Source organism: Copadichromis virginalis, linkage group LG1, assembly GCF_057382275.1.
Source record: "Copadichromis virginalis isolate Kocher_CV1m ecotype Utaka linkage group LG1, C_Virginalis_male_GT1.1, whole genome shotgun sequence".
Taxonomy (NCBI): domain Eukaryota; kingdom Metazoa; phylum Chordata; class Actinopteri; order Cichliformes; family Cichlidae; genus Copadichromis; species Copadichromis virginalis.
This window is the reverse complement of record NC_140618.1, coordinates 8,508,315-8,528,065: the sequence shown is the minus strand read 5'-3', so window position 1 is coordinate 8,528,065 and position 19,751 is coordinate 8,508,315. Positions and strand designations below refer to the sequence as shown.

Genomic DNA, 19,751 nt, shown 5'->3' with positions numbered 1-19,751 from the left:
ACCAGGTTGAAGTCAGAAGAGAAAGCCATGTTCTCTCCAAGTGTTTGCAGAGAACCCTGAAATCTCAAGAAGAACAGAGCGGCAGGAGAGAGGGAAGGAAGTTCAGAGAAACTGTGGCTTACTCAGTCATTATGACTGTGTGGCTCCCTCTGCCATCTGCCACATGAAACATTTCTAGCCATCGCCACCACCTTTTCTTTTTTTTAGCCGAGGTGCTGCTGTAACTGTCCCACAGAAATTCTTGTTCCTATTTTGACTTTCTGATTTAGCAGCAACAGAGACAGACGGACGGTTGCAGTGATGTAGGCTGAGGCGATTTTGTGGTCTCAGAAACATTTATCCAGTTTAAAAATAGTGCCCAATACATGGATAATCATAAAATGAACTTAGCAGCTGCAGCTTAAATTATTTTAAGATTTCAAATTAAATTTTAAACATAAGCAAGTTGTGATTTTACCAGAAAATCTGCATAAACCTAAAAGAAATTATTACAGTAAATACTAGTCAAAGTCTGAACTGAGGAAGAAAAGACAAAACAAAACAAAAAAACCCTCCAGTGTATCTAATCCGTCGACCCCTATTTTTATCTGGCTCAATAAAAAATAGAGCAGCGTGACACAGAACCCTCTCACTCTACAGTCAGACAGGCCAACTGACTGACAGACAGGTGGGAAGACAGGAGGCAGCCGTCCAGTCTGCTTCACTGACGTAACAAGTGACAGGGTTGAGCTTGCCGCTGATGACAAATTACAAAAGCAGAGAGACAGGAAGTGAAAGAAAGAAAGGAAGAGGGAGAGAGAATACCCCCTTCCTCCTACTCCTCTCCACCTCCCCCTTTGAGTTCTGGGAGGCTGCTGGACTGGAGAAAGCAGAGGGGAGGAAGGGTAGTGGTGACGGCTTATTGTTTGAGCTCTGTGTGCTGCGGTTCCAGTCTCAGCACACACTCATACTAGCCCAGCTATTTATATCCTCTCAATATCCATGCAGGCGGAGGCAGGCTACAGTCATTTTCATCATTTCCTACATTCTGGAGACAAAGAAGAGACTACTTGCTGGGAGTGAGCCTGCTTGGACTACTTTTAGAGGATCGCCCCATTATTAATTGCGTTGCATTTTTGGTTTTCATAAGAACATACATTAGCTAAAAAAAAAAAAAAAAAAAATCCATATTCATACAATTAGCTGAACGATGATTGTTCAGTTAGTAGCACCAAATATATTAAAAAGGGACAATCAACTCTATTAGGACTGCATTTAATGAAGTCAGGGGAGTTGCTAGATAAAGTCTGGTCTAATCTCAGACTATGCAATGCATGCTCTACGAGTTGCCAAGGCACCAAAATGGCTTGCTCACCTGACTAAGGAGAGACAGAAGAAATGTAACAGATGCTTGAAATGTTGACTGTAGTTTCTGTAAGTATTTATCATCACCAGCATTTACCTTCAAGTTACTCTAGTCCTATTTTGAATGATGGGGCACGGAGCTCTTTGTAAAGGTTTATTCTGAGCAATTGTGATGGCAAGAGTCAACAAAGTGAAAGCAATACAGGTTCAAAAGTACAGTGCAAGTAGGTGTGTGTGGGGCTGGCTGTACAGACTTAATTACATCCATTAATGAGATGGTAGGTGTGACAGACCAAGGAGAGCTCAGTGGTGATGTTATGCAAGTGTTCATGTTAAATGCAGAGGTGAACAGAAGGAAAAGATGACTTGGGTTCTTGGAAGCTCCTCAAGTAGAGATGAGAGGTCTGAGACAGAAACGGACGGGGAATTGCAGTCCATGTGAAAAAAAGTTCACTGGAGAAGCAGTTTAACAAGTGGGCTACATCAGCGAGCCAGGTGGGAACGGAGACATAAAGCCCCGTGTTCAGTGGGTAGTAGTGACAGAAGTCAAACTAATAACCAATGGATTGTCCATTAATCAAATTATCATTGATGGGTTTGTTCTTTGAAAATCGAATGCTTAAATTAGTCCCAGCCATTAAAATGGCCAGGCTGCCTGCACAACTAAAGTCTGTAGCCATTTTGCACATGCACTTCAAAACTTTGAACTTTTCTAGATATTCTTTCTTTCGTTAAGTTGTAACGACACAGAAAAAAAACAAAAAACTGAATGCTTTATTGTTACTCCGGCTTGCAGGCTACCACATTTATTACTTCAAACAAAATAAAGGGAAAATTCCTACCATCACTTATGACAGACTACCTAATTCAAAGTGTAGCTCTATTACCACAAGCAGCATTACACTGCAACAGATGTTACACAGCAGTATTTACAGTACCACAGCAGAAGTCTAATGTAAACACAAACGTACCCTAGGGAGTGTTTTCACTGGAAATTTTAAATAAAAGCTGCTTAGCAGGTTAACAGTAAAGTAACGTAACCTTCTAACTCTTCAGCAGCCTGCACAATATGACAGAAGGAACAGTCTTCTTGCATATTTTCAAAGCATTGTGCTTGTTCAACATTGCTGAACTAGCTTCCTTTTTACTAAATCGTAATGCGTGCTACGGAACATACACTCATGGTGCCCTCATGTCAACGACACACTTTTAGGCCACATAAAAATTTACACCCGTATTTATTGCAGATCATGTTAAATGTGTCTCCACATTGTAGTGGTTTACACATTTGCCAGAAAAGTGAAAGATCCCGAGTTTGATTTTGAAAGGAGACACAAATCCCTTTTGGGATTGCATCAAGGAAAGCATCCAGAGTAAAAATCTGCCAGATTAAATATGTGCGGCTACCTGCTGTTGCAGCCCATTATAAATAAGGGAGCACCCAAAAGTAGCTGTTTCTTCTCCTAGCAATTGTCAGTATTGAGATAATTCTGATCTCAATACTGACAAAACCTTTTCTGGAAATGAGCAGCCCTGTGAAAACATCCCTAACAAACTGCTGTGTGCTAAATGTGCCCAGATTCTCCAGATTTTCCAGACTCTGTGAAAACAGCTCAAGTGTGGGAAACAATGCAGTGTATATGCGTATATAAACAAATAAGCACACGCAGTCATGGCTTAATATACTATACCTTAAACGTGCACATTTATATACGTTATTGGTTTAAACATCCTAGGAGAGTGACTGAGGAAGGGGATACACAGAGAAACCGCCTGCTGATTCTGCTGCTTTCATTGCCTCTCCTATTCCTTTGATGCGAAACCGCGACAACTCCTCTATTCAGAGCAGAAGAGGAGACGAGGAGGCAAAGCACGGCGATGGAAACACAAAGAATCTCATTAGAAGCAGCCACAGCGGGGTTCGGGTACAATATGGCAGCAGCATTAGTGGCAACAGCAGCTCAGAATCTCTTCAATAAAAGCAGCATTCAGGGGCAGTGGCACTGAGACCACGCAGAAAAAGATTCAGTGGACAATAAAGGAGGGAATTAGGGAGAAGAGAGGCATACAGGGAGAAGATGAAGCCAAAACCCAAATTGCAAATGACACTTGAAACTATTATGGTTCAAAACGGTGATTATACAGACTGCCTGCACAACGAGTAATCCCAGATTTGGAAATAACCGGAATATTTTCCGCCTTTGAAAATAAGGTAACTACAAATGGATGTTACTGCTCAAGAGAAAACAACAACAGCTAGAAACAGAGCGTTCTTCTGAAAAAATGAGAGATACACTCATCAGGTTGTCGTGGTCAACGAGCGTTTGACTGGCCAGACCAATCACAAAAGGCAGTCATTGATAAATCCTTTCTGCTCAGCAATTACAATATTTATATAGTTTACCAAATTTAATTGACGAATCACTACTATACTTTTGATCTCCACATTATATTTCCAATTTAATATACGTGTGCTATTACATAATGTTTCTTTAACTGCCAACAGATCTTTGTAACGCAATTAGGATGCAGAAAGAGAGAGGAAGATGATACTAAATGAGAGAGAAAAAGATGCTCACAGATGGAGAGGACAGAGATCAGGAGAACAAGGACATAGAAAAAAAGAGGAGGAGTCAGACGAGCGTAGAGGACTGGTAGGTGTAAATGACAGCGGCTAGAGGCATGGAAGTGTGGTTTCTTGGCAGAGGACTCTATCTGCTCATCCTTAATGCAGTCATCTGTTGGTTCCATCGCCAACCATGAATAATAAAGGCTCCACCCTGCTATGCCAGTACTCTGAATTATTAATTCACAACCACAGACTTGCATTAGCGCACACTATGGGGTACGGACACATTTGCCTGTTTAGACTTGCGCACACAGTGTGTGTGTGCACAGGCATATTCACCACACTGACAACGAGTGAAATTAGTGTTCTCTCTGAAGCAGGTTTTTCTTTAGAAAACTGCTGTGACAGAGAGAAAGTGATGTTTCTTTGTTTTTGTTTACTTGGGGTAATCATTACTGTTACTTCCATGTAACTATCAAAGCATGTCAGATTTAATAATAAACAACTGTAGAATTACTAAAACAAAACTATAACAGGAATTTCTAAAATCAACACATCAAAATAATGACGACACGTAGCTATCCTTTTGCTTTGACAGGGATAAACTACACTTAAAATATCTCGCAAGCATAACCAGTTCAGAATTACTACTGTTTCAGCCATAATAGTACACCCCAAGAGATACTATTAACTAGGTCATTGGTTTCTTTTCATAGGCTTGGTTAAATGATGTAGCCCAATTAGCTTAAAGGAGAACTGACAGATATAAATGTGCAATGCTGCTGTGACTGTATGTTAAACGCTCAACACTGAAAATGAGGGACGGTCCAAAGAATGGCTGTGTGCACGACAGAAATGAAAATATTCACATTTCACCATATAAACAATGTCCTACTTTAAGTCCTTTTAAAATCATACTAAGCATGCCTAGGACGTTAAAATGCAAGCGCACACACACCAAAAACTCCTCTTACTCACCTGCTTTGCATCTGCTGCAAAAAGAGCCTAACTGAAAAGACACTCTCCTACACACTGTGCCTCTGTTAAATCAAAGCAGAAAACATCTCTGCTTCCCCACACAGATACCAGGCAACACAACCTGCCAAACAGTCTATTGTTGGGCTGGAAAACAACACAAGACTAGCAGAAACAAAAAACAGAATGAGAAACCCGCAGTGAGCACATTCGCTCAGAATATACAGCTGTGTGAACGTTTTAGTGCATGTGGTTCTACGAGAATGTGTAAACTGGAAAAATGCATTTAGGCAGCACATCCAGATCTTGTTTTTACCACTGGACACTGGGTGTTAAGGTGACAGTAATGGTGTAGGTGAGAAAACCCAGGTAGACAGCGAGGCAGGCATGAGGTATTAGGAGACTTTCTGCTAATGCAGAGCCAATGTTTGCACAGACAGCAGCTCCAAATCTTCCCTGCAGAGAGTAGGACTTGGGGATTTCTTCTGCAAATTTATGAAAGCTTGACAGATTTCATGCACCGATAACCCCATTCACTCTCACAGTCCAGGGACAGGCACACAGCCTTAAAGTGAAGTTTGATGCACTGTATGACCTTAAATACAGTTTTATACCTTGGTCAGTAAAATAACATACAGAATTAGAAAATTACAAAAAATATGTTATACAAAAAACAAACAGACACGGTTTACTCTGCTGAGATTTGCAAGTTGACCTGCAGAGTTCATAAAGTTAGGGCTTCCTCCATTTGTGATTAACAAGTACATACGTGATTAACAAATTGAGCCAGTCTTAGGCCATTTTCACACCTAGAGTTCGCTTACTCTGGTCCGGATCAGTTGATGAATTTGTAAACTTGTAGCTTTTACTCATGGTTTAGTTTATTTTCACACAAAGAAAAATCCAAGGGAACGCGTCACTACAACCCAAGTGAGAGTTTTAAGTCTGTTCTGGGTGGGAGTAACAGAGTAAATACAGGAAGAAGGTGCTGTACTGGATGACTATTGGAAAATATTGAGTATTTACATTCATTTCACAGATAGTTGCTAGTCTGTACAGACCTTTGCACATTTATTGTATCTTCCCGCATTGAGAATTCAAAGTTTATGTGGCTATGGGCTTTTTATTCCTTACCTCAAACTTGTAATGTACACCTGGTTATTGGTTCGCACAATAAAGAAAGCACTCTGGAGCTCATTTGGGACCATACCGAGACTCCTCCTCCAAAGGGTCTCAGTGCGATTGTTCTGGTCCCTACCAAAGTGCGATTACTGTGTTCACATCTGCACGAGCGAAAAGTACTAATAAGAGAATTATTTTCACAGTTAAAACTCACCATAATACAAGCTATTAAAATGCACCAACGCTGAATGCTTAGCTATAACACAATACAAATACAGGACTTTTCCACTTTTTCACAATGGGCCGTTGGGGAGTGCCTACACACATAAGGTAGATTGTTCCGCATACAGTTAAGACAATGAATCTACTACCTTACTCAACAAACACATATACAGTCTTCCTCTATTTCTAAATCAACAAATGTATTCTATGTTTGAGGAAATTAACCCCAGTTTAAAAAGCACTGGTTAAAATTATTTCTCAGGAATCCTGATATATCCATGCATAACTATGGTATAAAAAATGGAAACAGTATTTATTAGTATCATAACTTCACAATGAGCGTGAAGGAACCTCCTGTGCCAGTAACAAAAAATCTTCTGCTTGCCCTACTGAGACATAAAAACAGGAAGAACATTGGACAAGAACCACAGAAAATGATCTAAAAGTCTAAATTACTTGAGACAACGAGATTAAAACTCAAAAAGACCAAATAAATACTTTGGGAGAAGTGTCTGGATATGAAATGACCCTGAATTCTTACATTCCCAGGAGACTCTGCCTTTACAGAAACTTGAGAAGGATGGGTTTATTTTCCTTAGACACTGACCCCATAAAGTTGTCGACATCAGGAGTCACAGCAGATGATCTGTAAATGAGTGATAAAATGTATGTACACAACTCAGAGTGGACTATGAGCCTTTGTGTGAGTGTGAGATGCGCAATTTTATGAAAATTAGGTTCATTTGGATAAGCTCTTAACTGGTTAACATATTCAGTCAGTCACTTTTTTATTTGTTTAGTGCATTGTACCTGCGTCACTTTTTTAAATTTAGACTTATTTATTCATTTTTAATTTGCATGTACTGGTACGTAGAATACAATTCTGTTGCAAATACCAATTTTGTTAAAAACTGTTCATTTCATCCAAGCCTGGAGTCTGAATTGTCAGTTTTAGAGCCTTCTTTCTTTTGTTGTTCTGTTGTAGTGCACTGAATTGAGATGGTGATGCAACAAATGTCTTTGTGATGCCCGTAGACTGACAGAATATGGAAAACTGAAGACATACAGTTTAAAAAGCATACATTTTTCTCAAGACATCCCAGGTTGTTCACTTGTTTTGTAGATAAATGGTTTATTAAATATTGTTTTCATATTGAAATGCTTATTTATAATATAAGAGAAAAGAATAATCTGGAGGTGTTTTGAATAGATTATTATGGAACTGTTTTATTGGGCCAGGGTGTCAGACAATCAATCATACAGCTTAGTAAGAATATGCAAGAAAAAGGGAAAGAGCCGAGTTCCGAGTAGAAACTAGTTATACAGTGCAAACTATGCAACCAATAACACCTGCTAACATGCATACTACTAGATCAGCCTTCAGTGTATTTCTAAAAATACACGTTTAACATTGAGGTTCCATTGGACCATGTGTAACAGGACTAGCCTGGGAATTGAAACTTGCAAAAGAAAAGCCTTGTTTTCAGCCTGAAACTTAAAATGACCATGATGGTGGACTTGATTTATAACAAGATCCAAGCCACACAATGCTGAATCTAATGAACATGTAAGATTCCCATTGTGTACGTACCCTAAATAAACGATCCTCAGCAACAGATACAGAATGTAACGTAAACTTCCTTAAAGACCAAATAATTATTTATTTTACCCGCCACCATTATTCAGAGTATTAAGTGCAACAAAAATATACTATTTCTCTCTATTTTCAATATTTCAAGTGCTGACTAAAACACGTGGGCTATACTATTAAGCTATTTTTGTGAGGTAGGATTTTAATTTATGAAACACAATAGGCGGCCTTTAATCAGTCCATCTCTAATCTGTAATTATAAACCCACTTACATATACATCTATTCAGCTGCCACCTACTGCTCAGAATATTATTTTCTTGAGATTATTAGCTGTTGTATCAGAAACATGCTCAGATGTAGGCCACAGTTAACGATAACCATCTGCACTTTTAGTGTAATCTCTTCTAAGACAAAAAAAGAAAGAATAAAAATGTTGCTTTATTAAAAAGATAGCCTGAGGGAAACTGCACACAAAATAGATCAAGTAAAATCTTCCTTGTATTAAAGAGGAGCTAATTCAGGTCACTTTACATCTGAGCACTTTGTGTGACATCATTAAAGCACAAGCGTTTACTGTATCTTTGAAGTGTATCCGATGACTCGAACGCATTGGGGGGTTGAAGAGGGCAGATAAAAAGAGGAACTGCTGAAGCCCCCCTGCTAAGACAGGATTCATTGCCATTATCATCAGTGAATCATCTTGTATTCTTTTTAGAACAGTCAAAATAATTCCAACTGGGTTTAATGTCGCCATAACTGAAGCAAAGGAATACACCAACTTCATAGTGACTGCACTACTTCCTCCGTATTTCCCCCCACTGGCCCAAATATGAGGCGCTTCAGTGAACCAGGACGCAGGTGTTATATGTAGAAAGTCAGACTGAACAGGCAAATGAGATTTAACCAAAGGACCAAGCATCCGAACACACAGGGTATATACACAGCAGAGAGGTGACAAACTAAAGAAGCCTTAAACCACGAATCATATGATGAGGAGATTTGGTGCCCCCTCATCCCGTGGGAAGCATTTTATGAATTTTTTACAAATTAATACACAGTAGTTCTGAGTCATCACATTGTCCTGTGATTAAACTTTCCATCCTGGTGGAAGTGGTCTTTTCCAGGATGTGCACACCAAGGGTGAATGAGTGGTTTGATGAATATGAAAATGATGTGAATCACATGCTATGCGCCTTGCAGCCACTACATTTCAACCCAACTGAACACCTTTAGGTTGTGTTAAACTCCGCCATTATCAAATAAGGTAAAATCTTTTGGAAGAATAGCGTTCCAGAGACTTGGAAAAAGTGCACTGAAGCTGTTCTGACAGAATGGGATGTCCTAGCAATTGGCTAATAAACTTCGTGTAGACAAAACTGTCAGTTTTTCCTTGTATCGTGTAACGTGGTCCATTCAACTAGTTGATTTATAGATGAAAACAACCAGACAGAAAAGGAACTCTACTGAAAAAATCCTGTCAAATAAATACACTGTATCGCAACAAAAATCCTTTAACTGACCTAAACCTTTGACTGGACATATTACATGGGACAGCTGTTCTGAATATGTCAAAATCTCAATGATCTTTGTGCAATAATCAGGTGGCAAGACTCAGATATTTTCATATAATTTCTTCATTTTCTTGGCAAAAGGAACCTAAACTGGATAAGCAATCGGGAAAGTCAAAATATAAAGGATAGAGTTGCTAATCTATAACAAATGGAGCCACTGATATAACATGATTAAACAATGTTTTAGTCATGTAGCGCATGTTAAAAAGTCTGTTGCAGTGGTTTAAAAAATACATTAACATGCATGTAAGACCTATACAGATATAAACAAATGTATATATATTAATATATATACACATTTTAAGTTCTTAAGTGCTGTTGTGCTTTAGCCAACAGGGGCGATCGTGGCTCAAGAGTTGGGAGTTCGCCTTGTAATCGGAAGGTTGCCGGTTCGAGCCCCGGCTTGGACAGTCTCGGTCGTTGTGTCCTTGGGCAAGACACTTCACCCGTTGCCTACTGGTGGTGGTCAGAGGGCCCGGTGGCGCCAGTGTCCGGCAGCCTCGCCTCTGTCAGTGCGCCCCAGGGTGGCTGTGGCTACAATGTAGCTTGCCATCACCAGTGTGTGAATGTGTGTGTGAATGGGTGGATGACTGGATATGTAAAGCGCTTTGGGGTCCTTAGGGACTAGTAAAGCGCTATATAAATACAGGCCATTTACCATTTACCATTAGTCACTACCTTAATAACATAAGACAGCTAAAGTCGCTATCGGGTGATGATAATAGCTAAACAGCTAACGTTACCATGTGTGGTGTACCATTTAATACTTCAATGGGAGGTTTAACGGCCTTCTCCAAATTTGTCCTAAAGTGCTGTTCACTGCTGTGAATGTCGTCTACTAGTGAGTGCAGGGGCTGTGTGCCTGCCTGTCTGAAGTGGTGCCTGAACTACAGAAGGCAGAGATCATCCTTTTGGTACTGACGCCGTTGCAAATTAGTATCCAATTCAATGAAATGGGCTTTACACCAGCAGCGAATCATTTGGTCTTGTGCTCTTCTGCATGATTCCACTGAAAGAGGAAGTGTCCAACTGTTTCCCATAGCGAACACATATCCTTTTCCTCATTAATTTAAATCAGCTCTTGCAAAATCCAAAACAAATTGATGTCATCAAGTTGATCTTTCATTTAAATAACCAGTCACTGTGTCTGCTGCTTTTCACCATGAGGTAACTCTTGGTAGACAGGTAAGGTGGTGTATTGAAGGATGATCCCAGTGGTTAAATGGCAGTTTAATTTTGGACTCAGGGGATTCTTTAGCATGCTATATCTAAGGTATTACTTCATGTTAAAAATGGTTGAAAAGATCTCATGGGGTTGTTATCAGGCTTCTTTTCTGATGACAATACCTCTTAAAAATATAAAGCAGCCACACAAACAGGAAGCTTACATATGAAACCAGAAAAAATATTTATGGACAGCTGTGACTCATCACACACTGAAAGTACAGAAAATGACAAAATTAATAGAAATAAAACCGTTTTCTTGGTTGTTGGTAGTATCTTCAGACGTTCAGTAGCAGCATGTGAACAGGCAAACAGGAAAAAGCTAAAATGTCGGATTATATCATTATCCTTTTGTTAAACAGTTCCCAGTAGGAAATCTCCGGAGCCCGTGGGCGTAGTGAAAGACTAAGGCATGTGTCAGGCCTACAGCTCTCCTCATTGCCTGCATTGTGCAGCTAGCCAGCAGGCGTGGCGGTAGAAGGCCCCCGGTCGTCAAGGAGCTGTCCAGCCGCTGCCCAGATGGAAAAGCCAAGCTGAGTTTGCATGCAAGACGGCTGCCACAATTACACTATTCTACTGGGATGCATGATCAGTAGGAAGAAGTGGATGTAGAGGTTTTGCCTCTATTACAGCACGGGGGATGGGGGACGGAGGTCAGAGAAGATGCAGTAGTGTGAAAAAGAAGGGCGAACAAATCATGAGTGTGAAACTGTGCTAAACATCCATACAGAGAGATTAATATAAAACAATATACAAAAAAATATAAATAGCTACGTCTTCAGCAAGTTATCAAACTGCTCCAGCTCTAACTTAATGGCCTGCAGCATGTCCTTGTTTTGCTCTGCATCCTCGCAGAACTCAGTGTGGTGGCACAAGAGTTAGTTCTACAGCTCCTGCAGGTGAGACCAGCCCTCCAGCTCAGTCCAAGACACCTGGGCTAGAATATATTTGAATGTGTGATTTACAAATAAATCATTGGAGAAGAAGCTACAAAATGTTGAAGACTGCCAAAACAGCAACCTGCCAGCCTGCCATTAGTAGAAACACATGAAAAAAAAAAAGGCCTGTGCTGCTTATCAGTTACAGTTACTAAATTGAATGAATTGTTACTTAGTCGGCTATTAATATAACTGGACCCAGGAAACTGATCTCGATGTTGCAGAGCAATGTCGACTGATATTAGCCTTTCTGTCAGTTGCTGGTCTATCTGCAAATAAGATGACGATTCACATAAGGAGACCAATGTTTATCTGCTTGGTCACATCAATTTTATAGTTTTTGTGCTCTGGTTTCAGTATTTTGTAAGACTGGCTTTGTGCTCATTCAAAGACAGTGTGATGAAAAGTTAAAAGGTTGTGATCAGTCCTTTAATAAGATGGTAAATTTTATGTTTTCAGGTTTTGCACTGTAACCTGAACCTGTAAACTACAGTAATGAGTTGGATAATGACTCATCAAATAAATCGATTATAAAAAAATCAACACAAATTCTTTGCTTTAATGCTTTGTTTAACTAGAAAAATTAGCAGGAGACCTTCATCAAACATCCACTGCAGTTTGTTTTAGAAAAATCAGTAATCCTCCAGAAGTTGTAATTAACATCTGCAGATGAACTGTTAACTTAGTCTGATACCCCATGTTTAAATTATATAGCATGGTGAAGGCTGACAGCAGCCGACCTATTTTACATGGAAGTGACACCTGCAGAAAACGGGGGTGAATCTAAAGGGGAGCATGTGGTGTACTAGACCACATTTATTTCAAGGCTTTCGCAACATTTTCAGATTAAAAGTGAAATAATATAAAATATCATATTAATTAAAGTGCATTAATATTTAAAAATATAAAAATAAATGGGGTTTTTTTTCACAAGCCAATAAAAATGTACATGGGCCAGTAAAACTTTGATCTTCTGACCTGAGAGTTGTTAGGTTATTATTAATTAACATTTACACCATCATAACATCTTGTTTTCAGCAGCACAAAAACTCTCCTTCAAAGTCCAGGGCAAACTTCAGAATGCTGATATGCTCACTTCTCTTCATTGCAGCCACGACATCCTCCTTTAAAGGCTTATAAAATAACTAACTCATTCACTCGCACACTTGAACAATGTACGCACACATATGCACATTCCTTTTGGAAACCACCAATATGGCTTGGGTTTTGTTTGTTTTTTTTGTTTTTTTGACAGACATATGCAGTTAAACTTTAAAACAGGCCACTCACACACCGACTCTATTCAGACCAAGTCTTTTCTTTGCACTACTTCTCCAATGTGCACCCACAATTTTGTTGTACATGTACAATGACAATAAATGGAAGTTCTATTCTATTCTAATTTCTAAAATTGAAACCAATGAGCAGTTCGTTTTGAAAGACGTATGTCCTTTTACTAATGTGACAAAAGTATTTCGTATCCAATTAATCGGTGGAATAATCAATAGATTACGTGATTACTAAAATAACTGATATAGACAACATTATGATACAGTTGTATTATAATGTTATGCTATATGATGAAAATTATGATCACCTACCAGCTGAGACAATTAATCTGTTGTTCACTACACAGTTATATCCAGTGATACTGTGTGATGCACCTAAAAAGGGGAAGGAGTGCAGGTGCAGTGCAGATGTGCTGCCAATTTCCGTTTCTATCATTCTTTCTAATCACGTGTACCACGTCTTGCCACTTTGCATCTTGCAAGGTCTAACATAAAAGTGCATTACTCAGGAGGTATACACAATAAAAGCAGCAGACACAATACATCACACTGAGCTACTAACACACGACACCACGATGCTAAAATGAACACAGCCATGAAATAATTGATGAATTCATCCATGCAGAGTGACATGAGAGCCTACTGTGCCTTGCACTATGTGTGAAATCCTGTTGCTCATGGATGTCAGTATTAGAGACACAACAGTACAAACATTTCATATCAGAATTATTAGTATTAACCAAGTGCTTCTAAAAAGTGATGAAAATGCTAAAATCTACTGATACACATACCAAGACAGTTTCGCCAAGCTACATCCTGTCCCCTAAACATCTACCAAGGCAGCTCCCTCTTATAAATCAGAGTATTTCAAGTAGAATGTGCGTGAAGGACACTCTCTCCTTTTGGGTGACAGAGGCGAAAGAACAACTGCAAATAATATCCAGTGTGAAAGCAGTTATACTTATACTGTTTTATTTGTTTACTCTTGTCTACAGAACACAACAACAAAGCTGTCAGCTTCTGGACTTTGATAAAATATGTTGGCTGGGTTACTACATAGCACGGTATCATGGGAAATGAACAAATATAGTCTCCAGACAAAAACCCACCAAGATAAAAGTCACATTAAGATAAAAGGGTACTTACCTTGCGTTCCCTATAAAGTGATAACAAGCAATTTCACTTTAAATGATTAAAGAGACAGCATGTGCTGAAGAGAAGAGTCCTGTGGGGGGGTGGGGGCAACTAAACGATGTCATTGTGTTGAGGTCAGCAGGGCCTTGGACAAGCTTCAAATGTGCAATGAGATGGTCAGTGTAAAGACAGAGAAGCCATTACTTCCCTGCTGAGCACATAAGCCAGGCACAAAGCTTAATATGAGACAGTAACACAGCTCAGCTTCTTGCAGATTTAGGGATCGAGCAGACATAGTCCCCCCCCACCCTTTCCTTCTCGTAACCCATTGCTAAATAGAAGAAAGCTGACATGTATCCAGGCCAGTAGGCTTGTATTGTCACCTTTACTGCTTGTCAAGCTGCACCTCAATCAGGACTACTCTGATCTACCCATCAGTCATTCAGGGTGACGGGGATGAAGCTATTGACAAAGAGACAATAGGAATGGACAGAACTAAGTGTGGTCAAAGGTTTCCGTCTGTAAGGTGTGGGCCACCATACTACATAAGTCTGATTTTTCAAATAAAGAGCTGTGTGACCTCTCATCTCAAAGCACAATCTCAGCTTTTTCCAAAATATGGCATTTTCTAACATTTAAGGTAAAGAGTTTTCAGATGAAAACAAGAAAATGTACTTCCAGGGACCCTCAGTGCACTATGCTGGACATTCAAGCTTATGGGCAGCAGGTTAGCCCTGACAGACACAGCATATGGATTCCTAACATGCTGCAGTCTGGCTCACCAGATTCCTCTGGGGATAACGAATGCCAAGCCTGTGCACCCCCACTTCATGCTTTGTAAAAGAATTTATTTAATAGAAAACCAGAAGCTTCATCCTGCTTTCATCAGCACTATGTGCTCATGATAACTAGCACGAGTCAAGACAGGTGGGGAAAAAAAATAACTTTCTGACAACAAAGGAAGAAAAATCTACTCTTTCAAGTTATTGTTAGTTTTTGGCTTTAATTCCAGTTTTGGGGTAAACTCTTAAACCATTGTGCAAAATTTAGAGGCAAAAACAGGTGTCTATTTTATATTACAATCCAAAAAGAGCAAGGCAACTATCTCTCCCATCAAACAGCTGTTTTGCTTTCATCCAGATTATAATGCAAAAAGCCAATCGCTGGTCAAACCTGCTGAGGCAATCAGTTATTAAAATAGGCAACAAGATCTGGACTGATGATATTTGAGATTTCAAGCTACTACAACATGCTAATGTATTAGATAACAAGAACTGGCACAGAGATAATACACTAATCATAAGATTTGTTCCCTGAAAACAACCCTGGAGTAAGATCAGAACTGATTAGGTGTACTACAAACCATTAGAGTTAGACAGTCTTCTCCTAAACTACACAGTAATATTATGTAAAGTACAAATACTCTATAACCATGCTTTTGGGTACTCAAGTCTTGGCTTGTAAAGGTATGTACGTTTCAACATTGCAAACAGGCAATTATATTTAAGTTCTGTGCACGGAACCTGCACACAATGCCAAAGCTGCAGGGACAAGACGAGTCGTAATGCCAATTTTATAAACTACCAATAGGACTGAAATATGAATATTGCAGCTGTGGTTAGTGCAGTTCATGTCCTTTAACCTGTGAATGTATCCTTGAGCAGGACACTAAATCATCCCTATGTAATTTTAGTTAAACCTGACCTTGCACCTTCCGGTGGAGCAATGCCAAGTGAAAAACAATTTCCCCGTGGGATAAAGAGTATCACATAACTAAGTGTTTTTTTGGTTGTTTTTTTTTTTAACAGTTATCGTTATTTTATTGGTCCTGCCCTAAAACCAAGACAAATGCTGAAGTGAGTAAGGATGTTAGCAAGCTTATATTAAAACATGAGAGATACGAATGAGATTTTCCTCAGGAAAGGGGCTGGACCTCAGCTCGATCCCTGTGTTCTAGTGCAAGGCGGACGAGGCTAAGATTACTGGACCCATTATCGGACAGAACCAGTCTTTTGTCGCCCTTAATTCCCAGCAACACGCTGAACAACACTAAAAGGTCAGACCGCAGTATTTGTGCACAGGGTTGTAATTTCAACGACACGTTAACTGAACCTCTACCTTTAGATCCACCACAAGTAAAAAAAACAAAAACAAAAAAACCCTGGAAAATCTGCCTGTATAACAATGCTGTACTTTTTGTTTTGCTGGACCCATGTTTTTATTTTTGGGCTTCCACGCGGTATTGCACCACAGCGTTTCCACAGACAAAGACTGTCAAAGGAAATGGTCAAGTACCCAAGACACGACCAAGGTGTCCGACTATGGAATCAGATGAAAGAAAAAGGTAGTGACTCGGGAGATTTTCAGCACAGGCGCGTAAATCTGGGTGACAAAAGCATACAAGGCAAAGATCATTTTAACAGATGCTTTATTTATCCGTCTTCTGCTGTACTGTCAAGCTTACTGACTGCATTGGTGGGGGAGTAAGGAGTTGTAAGTAAAATCAGTTCAAGCCTAGCATAACACTGAATTGCGTCCGATAATGGATCTCGTGACGCTACGTTGCTCGTTAACTAGCAGCTCAAGCTAACACTCCCATTCGGGTTTGCGCTTCACAGCAGCACCTATTTAGAGCAAACGGCACTTTCATTCTGTTAGTGAATGTAAGATAAAAACCTGACTCTAAAACGTAACAGAAAGCCCAGTAATAACACTCCTGTGTGGTGTAGCTCCTGAGCCACCCCTGTGCTAAAACCCTGTGTTGCAGCGGCAGCAGCAACAAACCCAAGACAAAACAGTCAATGCGCTGTGGGCAACTCACCCAAAAGATACCACTGTGCTGTCGACCATATGCTGCTGCAGTTCAGCGATGAACACCCATTAGAATGATTCCTGCGGTTGGGGAGCATCCAGGTGTTGCGGTGTTAAGATTACACTATTCCAAACCCTGCTTCGCTTTGACGGCTGTTGTCTGTGCTGAGACCGCATATGTGTGTATGCTTATGTGTTTGCGTGTGTGTGTGTGTGTATGGAGCTTTGTGAGGCCTGCTGCTGGAAGGAAATGGTCTCCACTCCGTCAGTGCAAAGCGCATGCGCTTGGGAATGGGAATAGCACGGCCAACGGGCGAGCGGTCTGTGAGCACAGCCGTGTGGCCAACAGGTGAGATTGTCAACCGATGGCTGACTTGTTACAGCGGAAGGTTACCCGCTAAATAGCCACCTGCTGCCCTTTCCAACGGGATAAAGCCGCGGTGCAGTAATACAGGATACAGGATAGATATACGCTGTCATTTACTAGTAATAGACTGCAATTAAAACAGATTATTAAGAATTTCAAAGTCTTATTTGGTTTTCATAGACATAAAATTCTTTTCTTTCTCTCTTTTTTGCAATATTTTCCAAGTGACAACAGCATGATAAAAATGGAAATTCTGTTTTGTGGTGCCACCGCATTATTTTTAGTGGCCCCCATATGGCGACCCCTATGAAACTATTCTGGAGGCGCCCCTGACTGTTAGGGCTGCGTGGTGATTTAGTGCAACATGTTCGAAGAATAAAGTGGACTACAGCACGTGTGACCTTTGATAGCAGTGCTCCAATGTGTTTGTTTATTTTTATAATTCCATAAGGTACTGTTATTCAGACCGAAGGCATGAATAATGTTTATTCAGTATACCTATCTACTTTAACGCAGGGGTGTCAAACATAATGCCCAGGGGCTAGAATTGGCCCTCCAAAGACTCAAATTCAGCTCATTGGACAGCTTTTAACTAAAGTTAAGTACAGGGTGGGCCATTTATATGGATGCACCGTAATAAAATGGAAATGGTTGGTGATATTAAAGTCCTGCTTGTGGCACATTAGTATATGTGAGGGGGCAAACTCCTCAAGATGGGTGGACTTTTGTTTTTTCAATAGGAAGAGGACCATGTGACACATCAAACTTATTGGTAATGTCACAAGAAAAACAATGGTGGGTGGCCCACCCTGTATATTTAAGTATAACTTTTAAGTTTCATAGGTTTTACGTTTTATAGCTTTTCTGACTCTTTTCTACCATTTATACTATACTAAAGTAAATAAGTAACAAAAAATAACTTTTTGGTATTAAAATTAGCAAAACATTGCTTTTTATAATTACACTGAAATCTGGGAAGTCATCTGTTAGGGGTTTTATAACAAAGTGGAGCCATGAAGTGGTAGGCCACATAAAATTAAAGAGAAGGGTAAGCAGATGCTGATGCAGGTGGTGGGCAAAGATTGCCAACTTTCTGTGGAGAGCTTCATGGAATGAGTTTCCATTTCTGAGCAGCTGCATCCAAGCTTTACATCACCATGTGTAATGCAAAGTGTCTGATGCAGTGGTGTAAAGTGCGGCACCTTTAGAGCAGTGCAGACGTGACCTTGGAGTGACAAATCATAGTTCTCCATCTGGCATTCCGATTGACCGGGGGGGTGTTATGGTCTGGGGGTGGCCCCTTCCTGTGCACAAAGAAACGTTCATAAAAACATGGATGAGTGAGTTTGGTGTGGAAGACTTGACTGGCCTGCACAGAGTCCTGACCTCAACCAGACAGAACGCCTTTGAGAAGACTTAGTGTGGAGACTAGAGATGGCACGATACCACTTTTTTATGTCCGTTACCGATATCATAAATTTGGATGTCGGCCAATACCGATATGAATCCGATATAGTGTGTTTTTTAATAAATAAAACTGTTTTTTTTAAATATCCTGCTGCATTTTGTATAAGTTCAAACTCAAGTTAAAAAACAACAACACTAAAGCTATTCTGTTATACCTGTATACAAAAAATACACTGAACCCGAAATATTTCATAGTTCAGCAATACTAATCAATCTAATAAACTTAAACCTACTCCATCCTCCCTATTCTGGTATTTTAAAGAGTAAGCAACCTAACTAATAGGGTTGCAAACTCCCAGCAAAAATTAAATAGATTCAACATCTTTCTTCAACAGAACTGCAGACTGCACAGATTGTACCTTCCCAAAGGAAAAAGTACTTACTAGGGTATATTAGACTTAACAGTTACTATATACAGTAATGGATTTTACATCAGATTAAAACTTTGGGTGTAAGATTCAGATAATTAATTATTAAAAACTAGATATTTTAAATGAGAATAAGAAAGAAAAGTATGTCTTTGTGCCCGCCCGCCCCCCCCCCCATTTTCCCTGTTCATGCCCTATCGGCCCCCCTGGCTAAACTTTGCTAGATCTGCCCCTGCACAGTTAGCAGCCATCAGATAGAAAGGGATCCTGGTGTACAAAGTAATATTAAATAAATTCTAACAACAGCTTCTCAAGCTTAAACTTGCTGCTGTTGTTCAGCCGCTGGTTTCCTCTTTCTGGCGCAAAGTGGGCGATAAACAAACAAGGGAGACGGACTCGCAACAGAAAAGCCGATCAGCTGATCATTAATCAGTTTCACATTGAAGTAGCAGCAGGAGAGGGAGGGTGAGAGAAGAGGTAGTCGCTCCATATATCGGTTGTTAAGGTAAACGCTGGAATGCTTTACAAACATTCAGAGATGAACTTACACACTTGCTTTACTTCTCTCTGGGATCACTTTCTCGGAGATGAAATGCTCAACCAGACCACCTACAGGTTGCATGCCACAGCCGCTCTATCACGTGATGCATACTGCTCCAACGTGCTAAGGTTATGAGCCGAGTTATGCCATGTTGCAAGTTTTGTGAGGTGCTTTTTTGATATTTAATGGATCGATTACATTTTTTATTTCTCTCCGA

The 19,751-nt window shown here is 40.0% G+C and overlaps 1 protein-coding gene across 2 annotated transcripts in view; it reads right to left on the bottom strand.

Annotated features, from left to right (window-relative positions):
- The window catches only part of cskl (c-src tyrosine kinase-like), a 49,079-nt gene extending 32,033 nt beyond the window's left edge, over positions 1-17,046 (bottom strand). For both annotated transcript variants that reach the window (XM_085444410.1, XM_085444329.1), the window contains exon 1: positions 16,802-17,046. The gene's annotated coding sequence lies outside the window, so the exon portion shown is untranslated. The remainder of the gene's footprint in view (positions 1-16,801) is intronic.
- Positions 17,047-19,751: the final 2,705 nt, after the last annotated feature.